We start from the raw sequence: 15,424 nt of genomic DNA, 5'->3' as shown, positions 1-15,424 counted from the left end.
GTCGAGGACTGGATGCGCTCCAGGAAACTGGAGCTCGCGCATCATAAGACGGAGGTCATGGTTGTGAACAACCGTAAATCGGAGCAACAGGCGGTGGTCAGAGTCGGAGACTGCACCATCACCTCGAAGCGATCCCTGAAGCTCTTGGGGGTTATGGTGGACGACAAGCTCACGTTCGGGAGTCACGTCGACTATGCCTGTAAGAGGGCCTCATCGGCTATTGCAGCACTATCTCGTATGATGTCCAATAGCTCAGCGGTTTATGGCAGCAAGCGAAGACTTCTTGCCAGCGTGGTTTTGTCCATACTTAGGTATGGTGGGCCAGTGTGGTCCAGAGCGCTAGGTACTAACAGTTACCGTGGCAAACTGGAAAGTACCTACAGGCTCATGTGCCTGAGAGTTGCGAGTGCGTATCGTACGGTGTCATACGATGCAATATGTGTCTTGTCCGGCATGATGCCTATCAGCATCGCCATCAAGGAGGACAGAGAGTGTTTCGACCAACGTGACACAAGGGGCATACGAGGTACCAGAAGGTCATTCTCGATGCTCCGTTGGCAGAGGGAATGGTCTAATTCCACAAAGGGCAGATGGACGCACCGACTCATACCGGAGATATCCGGCTGGGTCGGGAGACGACATGGCGAAGTGAACTTCCACCTGACACAAATCCTGTCAGGCCATGGTTGTTTCAGGCAATATCTGCACAGGTTCGGACACGCGGTGTCCCCCATGTGTCCCGAGTGCGTGGAGGAGGAGGAGACTGCTGAGCACGTCTTCTTCGTATGCCCCCGTTTCGTAAGAGCGAGGAGCAACATGATGGCTGTGAGCGGGCCTGGCACTACTCCGGACAATCTAGTCCGGAGGATGTGCGACGACCCGGACATCTGGAACGCGGTCTGTGTGGCCGCCTCTCAGATTGTCCTGGAGCTGCAACGTGTGTGGCGGGTCAACCACCAACACGCCAGTGGTAGCTAATTACCAGTCTCCAGGTAGTTAGCTAGGAGGTTATAAGAGTAAAGAGGGTGCATCACGCACAAAAGCCACTTCCCGACGTAATACTTAACCGTCGTTCCGGGAAGACCAGGGCTGGAGACTGGAGGGGTTTTAGTGGGTCGGGACAGGGATAAGTAGGTGTCTGGGGGAGTGTAACTACCCCAGCATCTCTCCCCTAGTCTCATCCCCACACCCTGAGTTCTCTTCTCAGGTGTCTGTTTGCAGATTTCCCCGCCACCTTAAAAAAAAAAAAAAAAAACACGGCTCTACAAAATAAAGAAGTCGATTATACTACAATGAGCTGGATCCAAGTAATGCATTAGGAGATACGTCTGTCACAGAGGAGTTCTCTCTTTACTGTTTTAGTCACTGGTGGTAGACGTTCTCCTAACCAAGCTATCGCTGCTAGGCTACGATGTCATAGGCCTTATTGTTCGGGGAAAATGTGATGCAACTCTATCTTGTCGTATGGGAACGGCTCTTCAACACCACCTCTCATTGGTGCTTAGAGGGAGGGCTGAACTTTTACCCCGCTAAAACAGTCATTATACCTTGTACCAATCACTCCTCCGCTGTTAAATGGTTAAGACAGCTTCAGCAATAAAACCATACATCTTGGAACCATTCTGGATAAGAAGCTGAACTGGACTGCTCAACTAGACTACGCTATCAAGAAGGCAACTTCAGCTATCTGGGCTTGCAGTACACTGCTCGGCAAGACCTGCGGACTAAACCCACAATTAGCACTCTGGTCTTCCATCATCATTGCTCGGCCATGTATAACCTATGCAGCCCTTGTATGGTGGCCCAAGGTAAATGAAACGACAGCCCAGGCGAAACTTACCAAAGTTCAACGATTGGCTTGTCTTGCAATTACTGCCTCTACATCTCCATGTGAAGTAGGAGGCAGAGCTAGACGCACTTAGGCTGCGAAGAAATACAACGATGCTCGAAGGTGCCTAAAACCTGTTATCTAAGCATCCTGGAGGAGTTCAAGGTTCAGTAGCAACAGTCTCGGACTGGATGGAAGCGAAGCCAAACGTTTCCATATAGGCGATATACGGACCGGGTATGAAGGCCACTATTTTTTGGGCCATTCGTCTTTCAAACAGAGATATACGCAATATACATCTGTGATACGATATATCTAAAGCTCGACTATAGACATGCCAAAATCGGAATCTTCTCAGACAGTCAGGCTTCACTACTGGCATTCAAGTCTGCCACATGTGTTTTCAGTATATACACTTCATTGGACCTTGACCTGTTTCTGGGAGTCCGCCATTAAAGACGAGCTAAAGGTACGTTTAGACTATTAGACATGTCGATCTGATTTTTGACCACTGCAGAAATCGAAAGTCTGCTCGATTTACAGTTCGACATACTTTGTCGAAACGGTTTGTATGGCGCTGTTCACACTGCTTGCACAAGTCAAAAGGAAGAACTGTCAAATGAATTTTCAAAACAAAAGGTTTGCCCAGACAAGTACATGTTTTTTACCTGATGGCAAAATAAAAACCAAGCGCCAATCTGGTACTTTCATTTCTCCATTTCAATGTTTGCCAGCACACAAAAATCGAAAATGATGTTTGTTATGGAAAGTCAAAACAAAGAACTGGAAAAAAATCAAAGGTTGCTATGTTCTTGGAGAAAAATAGAAACGTTTCTATTCCATTTGACATATTGTCCTTTCACAAAAAAATTAGAATGCAGGGTATTTTTAAGAAAAAGAAGAAGCAACACCCGCAACTGACAGACATCTCAAACACTGGTGAAAAAGTGCTGTAAGGAATACCACTCGATACACGTTCAACTGGGGATAGTGCAATGTTTGTAATTGAATTACAAAAATATCCGCATAAGTTTTATTCTCTACACCTCATTAGTTAATTAGAGTCTTCTTATTTGTTTCTTAGGTTTTCGTTTGTCTTGATCGAGCAAAGAATATCATACTCATCATCAAAGGCATGTACGATTTATTGCCATCAGCGATGGGCACCATTTCGCCTATTTTTGGATCGGTTAGTGAATATGATACGAAGACATCGGGTACGGGTTTGTTAAAGTTCGCATGCTTTTGGCAATTTGATGTATTTATCACAACAATGCCATGATATATAAAATCAATGTCGTGGGACAACTATGTCTAAAAAACTCAATTTTGAAGATACAGGAGACAGACATAGAAACGATGCGCTGTACACTTTTGCGGTACTGGAAAACATTTATGTTATCTCAGAAAACAAATTTTCAAAAAAAAAAGACTTTCTGAAGCATAGGAATTCTCAAACTGGAACCAACAGAAGTTATGGGGAAACTAGGCCATCGAATTTCGTTTAGCGGTAGGGCTCAGAAGCTTCGGTAAATTAAATATATAAATATTTTTTTGACGTTGGACTAACGTCTATATCGAAGTTAGGCACCTGAATTTGAAAATCTAGTAATTCAACCGGGGAAAACCAGGGAAAAGTGGTCAGGTTTTGAGCGCTTATATATCAGTCATTTCTTTTCAGAATTTCGAGGTTTTGGCATCAACCGATCAGAAATTCTTTTACGGTTGAATTTATGTAACAAAAATAACCTATTGTTCGAGATACACTATTGAAAAATTGATAAATCACATCGATTGTCTAAATCATACCGAGCAACCAATCACCACCTCTCTTCACAAGCACAGTCGACACTAACGGATACAACCGATCTGACTTTGTAAACAGTCTCACAGCTTTCAACCAATAACGAGCTCGCTTTCGGTAGCTGCAACAGGTGTTTCAACACCGTTTTAAAATGCTTCTTTTATCATTACCACTGAACAGATTCTAAACACCATTGGCTTGATTGATAGGAGAAATATTGCGCAAGATTGTCATATAATAATTTAAATATGTTTTCGATACTAAACTAGTTAAAAGTTGTGTTAAAAGTCGTGCACATTCAACCAATCACAAGCTCGCTTCTTGTTTGCTCGCGGATGAATTTTTGCTTTGGGCTATATAATAGCCTGTGTCGTCTCATAGCAGTCATCATCAGTCGATGCTTGGCATTCAAGCGATACAGGCTTGTTTTTCGGATTGTTCGTCAAAGTTATTTTGCTAGTGTAGCATTTACCTGCAATATTTTGTGATTTTGTCAACCATCGGTGTATATTTCTCGAATAGAAAAGTAACAGACTACATACAGCGAATAGGAAGTGCAAAAAGAGAACACAACTGATGGCGGCGGCGGCGTGCTGGGATCCAGGTAGCCAATATCCTGAGATTGGAACTGTGCCTCAGTGGATGTATGACAATAAATTTGGTCAACTTAACATTCTGCAACTGGAAGCTGACGACAGAGCGGAACTTAACCCCTTCTTGGTCGGAAAATGTCTGGAAGCCTGCGTTGGTGAGATTGAAGGAGCAACTACGGAGAATGATGGAAAAAGATTTGTATTGCGAGTGCGAAACCCGGAACAAGTGCGAAAACTTCTTGCATTAAAAGAACTGAAACAAGATGTGGGACAACCGAGCGTGGCTGTCTCTGTGATTTTACACCCAACACTCAATAAGAGACGCTGTGTTATTACCTGTCGTGAAATCGTAAAGATGAGCGAAACTGAATTAGTGGAAGAGTTTAAAAGCCAAGGAGTTATTGCTGCCAAACGATTCACTGGGCTCGTAGATGGAAAGAAACAAAACCTCCCTACGGTGGTCCTAACTATCGAGGGCACCACCATCCCGGAAGTCATCAAGGTTGGTCCACTGAGAATTAAAACTCGGGTGTTTATTCCTGAGCCGACGATTTGTTTCACGTGCTACAAATATGGACATACTAAAAATCGTTGCAAAGCTGCCGCTCGATGCCGAAACTGTTCGAAAGTGCATGACTTTGATGAGGAATGCAAGAATAAGCCCTACTGCCTTAATTGCAAAGAAGAACATGGACCTTCCAGCAGGAAATGCCCAGTCTACCTAGCCGAAAAAGAAATCACCAGAATCAGAGTGACGAAAGGAATCGACCACAAAGAAGCCGTCAAGCAATTCAACGCAGGGGCAGGATCTTACGCCGAAGTGAGCAAAGTTCAACAGCGACTAAAAATCAACGATAACAATGCAGTAGCAGACCTGATCAAACAGAAGGACGACATGATCCAGAAGCTGATGGATACCGTGGCCAACCTAACCAACCTAATTAAGGAACTCGAGCAGACTAAAAAAGACAAGAAGCAGAAGAAACAACAGAAGAAGAAGATTGTGATTGAGGGAACCGACCAGGACATCGAAGACGAGATGGACACTGACACTAGTCTGCAAACAGCTAAGACAGTAAAGGTAAGTGACACTTCTTCCAAAGTGAATTTACTTCCGGTATCAAACTCTAAAACTGCCCACAAAAGACACCCTACCACTGAAATCATTCCCCCTTTAGTTAAAAAATCATCGGAACAAATGACCGTTGAAGTTGACAGTTCTTCCAATCCCGATTATCTCTTCTCCACTGACTCATCTTTTAAACTACCCAATTATGGCTTGCCCTTCAAATCAAACCACTAATCGATACTCAACCAACTCACCTGCCACTTTAACAAATCTTGCAATACAATGGAACTTATTTGGTTTAAAGGGAGGACTCGCTGAACTACAATTATTAATTTCTCAATATCCCCCCTCCTCTCCTGAATCTTTCACTTCTACCATACTTGAAGTAGCTCGAAGTCATATCCCCAGAACCAGTGGCAAACCCGGGAAGAGGTCAGTGCATTGGTGGAACCCTGAAGTTGAAAAGGCCATCAAACTACGTCGAAAAAAGTTAAGAGCTCTTCAAAAGACTCCCAAAGGAGACCGTCAGAAATCCTTGAAATTAGAAGAGTTCAAAATAGCCAGAGGAGCTGCTAGAGAGGCAATTTCTAGGGCTAAGTCTGATAGCTGGAAAAACTTTATATCGGCAATAAACCCAGAAACTACTTCCAAGGAATTATGGGATAGAGTAAATCGTCTCAGTGGCAACCGTAACAAAGCTCTCATTAAAATCAAAATTAATAACCAGATCTCCGATGATCCTTCTTCTATTTCCGAACATTTAGCTGATCATTTTGCTTTTGCTTCTTCGTCCTCTAATTACAAACATAAGTTTTTAACCAAGAAAAATTTATCAGAATCCTCACCTCCTTGTTTTGAAACAAACTTAGACCTTCCATTCAATATAGATTTTAGTTTTTCGGAACTTGAATGGGCTCTACGCAGAGTTAACGGCTCATCGTCAGGACCCGACGACATCGGATACCCTCTCCTTAAGAATCTACCTCACTCTGGTAAAATAATTCTTTTATCTCTGTACAACGACATATGGGACAAAGGGAAAATCCCTCCTGATTGGAAAATTGGTCTAGTGATTCCTATTCCTAAACCTGGAAAAGATCGAAGTGAGGCTGATAGTTATAGACCCATCACCCTAGTTAACTGTATTGGAAAAGTACTTGAGAAGATGGTAAACAAAAGAACTCATTTCTAGAGACCTTCTCGATTGCAGACAGTTTGCATTTCGCCCAAACAAAGGAACCGATGATTATTTCACTGAACTGGAAGATCTTATTGAGAGTCACCTTCAACGGGGCCATCATGGTGATTGTGTCTCGCTCGACTTGTCGAAAGCTTTCGATCGTACATGGCGTTACACTATGTTGAAATCCTTGGAAGAATGGGGCATTAAAGGCCGCATGGGTCTCTTCATTCGAAATTTCCTGGAAAACAGGAAGTTTAAGGTACTCATTGGAAACACACAATCCGAAACCAGACTACAAGAAAATGGTATACCCCAAGGTTCAGTACTATCCCCTACTCTTTTCCTCATTTGTATGCAGTCTCTTTCTGAAATCATCCCTAACAACATCCATATCTTTGTTTTCATCCCCCTAATTGTATTACTTGTGGCTCCCCCCTTACCATCCACCATATCATAACTGACTGTAGAGCTTTTGATACCGAACGATTTAACAACAACATTCCCAATACTTTGGAAGAAGCTTTGTCACTGCCCAACGAAAAAAACTTAATAAAATACCTTAAAGACACTGACCTTTATAAAAAAAAATAGATATAAAGATTTTTTTTTATAAAAAGATATAGATATTAAGATTTTTTTTTTATATAAAAAGATATAGATATTAAGATTTTTTGTGATAAACTAAAAATGTAAATTTGTGTAAGGAGGTGAATGACTCCTATGTTAAAACCTCAATAAAATCAATAATAATATAATAGCAGTCATCAGTTAACAAGTGAAAGGCCACCAGGCCGGTCTTGTATAATCAGCAGCGGTGGCTGATTCCAGCGTCCAAACTGAGCTGCAGCAGAACCAGAGCGGGGGTATCAGGCAGCAGCGGCGGAGGTAGTGGGAAGCTGCATTTCTTCATTCAGTTCGGTGCTCCTTCGATCTGAGTTGGACCCCACCAGCGGTAATCCAATTCAGATATCGTTGGGTGTGTGTGTGCAGTGTGCACATATAGCGTATGTGCATCTGTATTGCTATGACAAAAAAATTAACTACCTATGAATGATCAATACTTATTTACTAGAAATTTGATTTAGATCAAAACGGGTTCTTTTGAGTATCATAAGTTATTGGTAAAAAGAGTTGCAAGTTTTCTCAATGAGCATTCATTAAATTTTCGTTTTTGTTTCTCGGTGCGCGGTTTTGATTTTGTTTCTCGCACACAGAGAAAGAAACAAACTTGTCGCTATCGTGAAAAATAACAAAACAATTAGAAATGCTCCAAATCACAACTGAAGAAGTTAAGATATTTTCCTGTCACTCGCCCAAACCTTGATAACAACTACCGAAAAACGTGTGATTGAGCTCTTGCCATATTGAGTTATTGAACCAAACGTTTTTTTTTTTTTCAAATACATGAAGTTATATGCTGGGCTGGAACTAACCTAGCATGAGTTTTATCGATTAAATGTCAAACAATTTTCATATTTAAAATTTTCGGTTGAATCGTTCTGGGCTCCAATTTCAGATAGTTTCGTAAAGTTTGCTTTTTGCTAAGATAGGAAAATTTTACCAATTCGCTCAATTAAATGATTGTCTTGGTAGTGCAGCAAACAAAGGGTTGATTCGAATATGTATGAAATGACAGCGATTAAATAAAAGATATCCATTCTTTTAGTATATATTATTATTTATAACGTTTTAACGTCTCAGCATCCAGAAATGCACTGTTAGATAAAATTGCAGCAAATACTAGAGTTGCAATTCTCTCTATTATTTGTTTTAATGGAATATAAGAATACCGTAGTCCAACGTCATGCGGTCGTGTCTTGAATACCACCCTCCTACTTTTTTAACCACAAAAGATCAAAATAATGGTCGCAGTGGTCCAAATCTTACAAAAAAATAACACTAGATGTTAACGTTTATTGCATCTCTAAGAAATTTGGCATTACAATTTTTTTTTGTTATCGAACATTTTTTCATTGGTAAAAAAGTATAATTTTACCCGCACGACTTCCCGAAGTCCGATTGTGCTGAAATTTAGAATAGTGACTTCTTTCGAGAAGACGAAACTCTTAAGCCGTACCTCTAAATCTCTGAACGAAATTCAGAGGTCTTTTTCCCATATATCTCATCGACACATTTTTTTGTTGAGGTTTTAACCGGCGGTCATTCACCAGTCAATGAAAACTATGTTATATTGCATACTGTTTAAGCAACATCAAATAATGGATTACAACTAGTTTATTCGTAGAACATTCTGATCGCAAATCATATCAATGCGGCTCTGCTGCATAGTCGAGGGCAAGGAATCAAGGCGGCTTTAAGTCAATGCTATTCAATTTCAATTGAAGTAAATTAAGAGTGCATACGCTTGAGTCGCATTTTTATCGGTGCTGTCTAAGATTGTCATTTTCGGTTGTCAGTTAGAGCGCAAAATTCTGAATTTTCTCTGAAATCACAATATTGAACGGCATGTCGAAATAGTGATGGGAAATATCGCCCAGAATGGATATCGATGACCAGAGCTGCGATTAATCCAAGCAACATGCTGACTATGACGAGAGAGAAAATATCATCGCACTCGTTTCTTTCTCTCATAAATAGCCAGCAACCATCACAGTAAGCGTGAGGTTCCGACAAGTGATTCAATATCTTGTCTCTTTTGTTGCCATTTTCAGCTTCTCATTGTCAATCGTCGTGAATATACAGAGTTCACTCGGAAATATCAGTGCAATGCAAATCAAGGTGATTTTTGGAATATTAAAAATCGTTTCAGTAGCGTGATTTTGTCAGTGCTAGCTTGAAGTTTGTTGCTATCAGGATTTTTTAAAATTGATCTGCTTTGCGGTCTGTGATGATCCCAACTCAAGATATGGCAACCAATGAACTAGGTTTATAATTTCAAACCAGTGGTTATAGGTGTCGCTTGATGGGCTGGCACAACAACTCCGAGTATTCGGAATACAACCGGAACAGGTCCGCATTTTTACATTTTTCAATGAGAGGCATGGTAGGATTTTAAGCACTTCTAAGCACTGCTTTGATCATCGTTACCATGTTACTGAAACATATTCCGGTCATATATCCGAAACCAGTCGATTAACTCTGGCCATCCTCTTCGTTAAAAGAAAATATGAATGAAAACTAGGAGAAAAGCAAAACCGTTCCGAACCAAAATTGAACAGTTTCAAAGTTGAACCGTGCCAACATTTAACAGGATCTGTATATAAATATACATACCCATACATATTTAAAAGTTTTCTGTTTTGCCACCCGCGATTCATTTTTTGCCGCGAACTAACACTGTCTTTAGTTTAACCTACAACAAGCACAATATTCAAGAATCAAATTAATAAACTCATGCTGTCAAAAAACAAATAAAAATGCAATATTATTTTTCAGATATGAGATCATTAGAAAAATATTAATAGAATTCTTTTTATTACAATTGGTGTTATGAAGAAGCATATTTTCTACTGAGAATAAAAATGAATGATCATACAGATTCAAAATGTACCAAACTAAAATACGCTCAGTTACAAAACGAAGTAATAGTTGTTTATTGACAATGCTTTTAGTCGGCGTGCAGCCAAACCGAACCAAGCGTCGAAAAACATTTACCGCCGCAATTGCTGTGTACAAGCTGTTACAGAGAATTTTTGTTATAATATCGTTATCAAATGCTCAAACGATTCCGTTACTTCATAATAGATAGATTATCACTTCTCATATCCACTGGGTGTCAATAACTCAATCTGAGAAAACGGCGCTTAGTTCGGTCTGATCGCATGCCGACCATATATTAATATCATACATATCAATTGAAGAAGAATCATTGATTTTATGTTTGCTATCCTCATAACATCGTGCTGTCAAAATGAACTTGATATTTCTGCTGGCTCAATCTCAGTACAGCCATACCTGAATGATCGAGAAAGATAGCAAGAAAAAAATGAGAGTGAGAGTTGACGCTAAGAGAATCATTGTAACATCGCAAACTGTTTTGTAATGAACCATGCATCGTAGTTGGCTGATTCTGGTGTTGCATCATTTTGGCGTAATGTCAGTAGTATGATATCGACTTTCCGCAGCTCTGTCGATGACAATCGATAATTTCAAAGCTTTTATCGATATGATTGATAAGTATCAATAATTTGACAAGTGAAATTTTGCTATGTATAATAAATCTGTGAAAATCAGAGACAGTGAATGACAAATCTTACGATACTGCGATTGAAAATTCAAACAACCGGACGAGTTAAATAGTTTGTTTTGGAAAGTCTTCGGGTTTTACGCCGGAAGTGCTTTAAACGGAGTAGTTTCAAGCCGAAGTTCATTTTGAAGGTTGTATAATTGGGGATACCATCTGGGGGGTAGACAAAATAATTGGAGCAGGCAATTTTGTCAATATTTAAATTGTCAAAACATCACGAATCAATTATCATGAAACAGGTTTCATTTTACTGGAAAACTATTCTTCCTAGTATTACCTGAGAACTGGACGTGACCAAGGGACACTGGAAATGTTTCGGATTTCCGGAGTGTGTCTCAAAAAGTACATTTTTGCAACGCGTAGAACATTTTCTGACATATTTTTTCTCTTAGGTTTATATGTTGCCGATGAATTAGAATTTATTTCTAGTTCATTGGTACCCAACGATTGCAAATTCACCAAGGAATCATCGAGGTATGGGACGGCTGGATTAAGGAATGCTGTATCCCGCTAGCTACACCTAAGATGGCAGCCCCATCAGCAGGATGTAGGTATCGCGTCCCTGGTAAGGTAGCATGCCGACACCTTTCTTCAACCATGAACGAGATTAGAAATACGGAACGGATCAATCGGCTGGTTTTCGACAGGGGCGTTCCACGACGGATCAAATCTTCACCTTGCGACAGATCCTCGATAAGTTCCAGGAGTATAACCTGCAGACGCATTATCTGTTTGTGGATTTCAAGGTGTCATACGACTCAGACATCAATCGCGTTCGTAACGTTGGGTGGACTGAAGCAGGGGTGTGCGCTCTCCAACTTACTGTTTAACATCGCTCTTGAGGGAACAATACGAAGAGCAAACGTGAAAAGAAACGGAACGATCATCACGAAATCTCACATGCTTCTTGGTTTTACGAACGACATCGATGTCATCGGTATCAACAGTAGGGCTGTGAAGGAGGCCTTCGTACCTTTTAAGAAGGAAGCGTCGAGGTGGGGACTCAGCATTAACTCTACCAAAACGAACTACATGGTAGCTGGCAGGGAGCGTGGGAGTTCCCGTGGTGTTGGTGCTGAGGTGGATATAGATGGGGAACGATTTGCAGTGGTTGATGATCTCGTTTATCTTGGTACGCTTGTGACATGTGACCACGGTATGAGCCGTGGAGTGAAACGACGAGTTGCAGCTGCGAACAGGGCCTTCTACGGACACCGTAACCAGCTAAGGTCCCGTAGTTTGCAAACTCGCACTAAACTAGCGCTGTATAGGACGCTGATACTCCAGGTGGCCCTTTACGGACACGCTAAAGCATGGACGCTGAAGGAAGCTGATCGACGAATGCTCGGAGTTTTGGAGCGTAAAGTTCTGCGATCGATACTTGGCGGTAAACTGTAAGATGGAGTGTGGCGCAGACGCATGAATCAATGGCTTCAATGGGCTTGACATGTAGCCGGAATGCCAGAAGAAGCTGGACATCTCTAATTCGTTCGGCCCTAGACCAGTGAACGGTCCGTTAGCCAATAAAAAAACCACAGGAGGGTTGTGTGCAAAGCCACGACCGCAAGGATGAAGTAGAATACTTTTACAAGAAAGAAAATCCGGCTGCTTGCGTGTCAGTCATTTTTTAATTGGTTCAATTCAATATCGGATAAGAACTTAGATTAATTTGTTCAATTCAATATCGGATAAGATCAAGGATTAAAGTATTCCTTGAGGTAAAATAAACAGTGAAAAGCTGATTTAACACTCAAAACTAGACGGCTTATGTGTTGTCAAAATGAGTCAACATTTTTAATTGAATGCATTTACTAGTGCCCGCTATCGCACAGAGACTGCATTTCACTGAAGTGCCTCACTGCATCAGCAGCTATCGATGCTAAACCCGCTGCAACTGCTACGCTATCCGTAGCCATGCCAATGTTTTAGCCGCTATACGCTGCTATTGGTATCCGCTGTCCCTGCATCAGCCGGCCCAGCTGCTATCGAAGCTGAGATCCGCCGAAACTAGTGCACTATCCATTGCTATGTCACAGCTGTGGCCGCTATCCGCCTGGTATCCACTGCACTGCTACTGCTGCTGCTAAGGGAAGACTGCTGTTGTCGCTGTCTAGAACTATTATGAGCGGCTTCGACTGAAACAGGCTCTTATATAGGGATGAAAAACCTTTCGATAGTAGTAGGAAATCATCGATAACTATCGATAGCCATTTCAGTCGATAGTTCCCATCCTTACTCTTATACAGACAAATAGCAAATTTAAAATGGCAAGGTCTATGATTCTGTCGACCGTGCTTGGGAAGCAATCATATTTACGACTAATCAGATCAGTCGAATTCTGCGCTTCAACAAGGATTGACCATTCTCAATAATATTGTTGCTCGTCATGATTTGGACTTGTTATTTTTTGAAAATCAATTATGCGAAAAATTAATTTTTATGCTGATAATGAAAGCTTTTTGGATGTTGTGCTCATGACTGAAGGAAAAGTTAATTCAGTACGTTCTGAGACACGGAGATGAAGCCACATATATCTGTTCCAAATTTCTTGAAAGTGTAAATTGATTTGAGAGAAAATATTAACTCTTCAAATAGGTTTTTATTTCATCCTGAAAAGGACAATTTGTTGTTTAATTCAATGTCTGATAAGATGCCGATCACATCTTTGCGTTATCACTGGCAGTGCGAATAAGGTATTCCTTGGGGAAAAATAAACACTGAGAAGCTTTCCAGAACGTTCTTTTCATTGGATGCTTTTTCTAAAATGCCGCACTGCATCACCTGGCCCTGCTTATATTGATGCTGCGCTATCTCCGTTGCCACAGTAGTGGACGCTTCCATTGCCATTGGTATCCGCTGCCCTGCATCACCTGGTCCTGCTATCGATGCTGAGACGCGCTTCGCTATCCATTGCCATACCACAGCTGTGGCCGCTATCCGCCTGGTATCCACTGCACTGCTACTGCTGCTGCTAAGGGAAGACTGCTGTTGTCGCTGTCTAGAACTATTATGAGCGGCTTCGACTGACACAGGCTCTTATATAGGCCAAACAGCACATTTCAAATGGCAAGGTCTATGATTCTGTCGACCGTGCTTGGGAAGCAATCATATAACGACCAATCAGAGGCCGAAGTTTTTGTTTTGACAAGGCTTGACTATTTTCAATAGTACAATAGTTTGAAAAATAAATTTACAATTATCTGCATTTGGGAAGAATCTTAGAAGATTTTCCAAGCTATTGCTGCAACAACGAAGGAAATCCATCGAATACTAACCGATTTATTAGCATTTGAAATTGGACATATTTTTCACTTTTTTCGGTTTTAGATTTTCATTTCACATCCCTATGTAGCCGAACTTCCTGAGAGAAGTATTCTACTTCAAAAGCATTTTGCGGTTCAAAATCGGTTGCTGATTACAACTTTTGAGCTGCCATAACATTGGGGGAATTAAGATACACGGACAACATGCACTGTGGAAGCTATTTCACATTCAGTAAATTCCACGGGTGCGACAGATTAAATTGCTAGGATGCAACACAGAATGCTTACTTGCGTTGACAAAAATTATTAACTTCCAATGACTTGTTTATTTGCCTTGAAAAGGGCATTTTGATTTCCAAAATTGGATTTTCTGATGGCAATCTTCACGCTGCCCCAACACGGGGGGAATAATGGCAGTCTGGCGACAAACGCTGAGAAAAACCGCGCTGCTCCTGAGACGTGGTGACCAACCACAGGGCTAGTGCTGCTGCTAAGGAAGGACGACTTCTGTTGTCGCTGTCTAGAACTATTATGAGCGGCTTCGGCTGAAACAGGCTCTTATATAGGCCAAATAGCATGTTTTCAATTGCAAGGTATATGATCCTGTCGACCGTGCTTGGGAAGCAAGCATATAACGACCAATCAGAGGTCGAATTTTTCGTTTTGACAAGGCTTGACTATTTTCAATAGTACAATAGTGTAAATAATAAAATTACAATTATCTTATTTTGGGAAGAATCTTAGAAGATTTTCCAATCTATTGCTACAAGAACGAAGGAAATACATCGAATACTAACCGATTTATTAGCATTCGAAATTGGACATATTTTTCACTTTTTTCAGTTTTAGATTTTCATTCCACATCCCTATGTAGCCGAACTTCCTGAGAGAAGTATTCTACTTCAAATAAGTGAGTATACCGAACACAGTAAAACCGAAGTAAAGACCATTTTTTAAAATTTTTGTTCGACCAGAGTGAACTGAGTGCATAGGTGTCATGAATGAAAGCCTAATATTTTATCAATTTTTGTTATTATTCGTGTATTTATAATAACAGGACATTCATCAAAAAATATTCATTACGTGTTATCATTAAAATTACTTATAAGTTCAAATGCGATTAATTCTTGGGTGGTCAAACTTTAAATGCCAATTACTCAAAATAACGTGTTCGGCGCTTGGCTCGGTCTGGTCGCACGCCGACCAATTGTGGTTGGACTAAAATCCACAGAAGTTCAAATCGTAACCCAAAATCCCTTACGACTATAGTACGTGAAGCAAAATTTTCCCACGACCCAATTTCCACCTTCGATCGTCTCTCCAGCACAAGCGCTGCGGCGCAACATAACAGGAGCGACTAGAAATCGGATAAGAATTTCCGAATTAGGTTAACGCCGCACAACCTTCCACCACAACCCGCCTCCGGCGACTGGCCATTCACCTTCTCTGTGACTCTGTGACACATTCCCGCATGTTT

At 41.1% G+C, this 15,424-nt stretch overlaps 1 protein-coding gene across 4 annotated transcripts in view; it reads right to left on the bottom strand.

Moving 5' to 3' along the window:
• LOC129717760 (uncharacterized) overlaps nt 1-15,424 on the bottom strand; it is a 48,244-nt gene that overhangs the window by 4,741 nt on the left and 28,079 nt on the right. The window lies entirely within an intron of this gene.

The sequence above is a fragment of the Wyeomyia smithii genome, chromosome 1, assembly GCF_029784165.1.
Source record: "Wyeomyia smithii strain HCP4-BCI-WySm-NY-G18 chromosome 1, ASM2978416v1, whole genome shotgun sequence".
Classification (NCBI taxonomy): Eukaryota; Metazoa; Arthropoda; class Insecta; order Diptera; family Culicidae; genus Wyeomyia; species Wyeomyia smithii.
The sequence above is the reverse complement of the archived record's forward strand: the minus strand, read 5'-3'. Positions and strand labels throughout refer to the sequence as shown.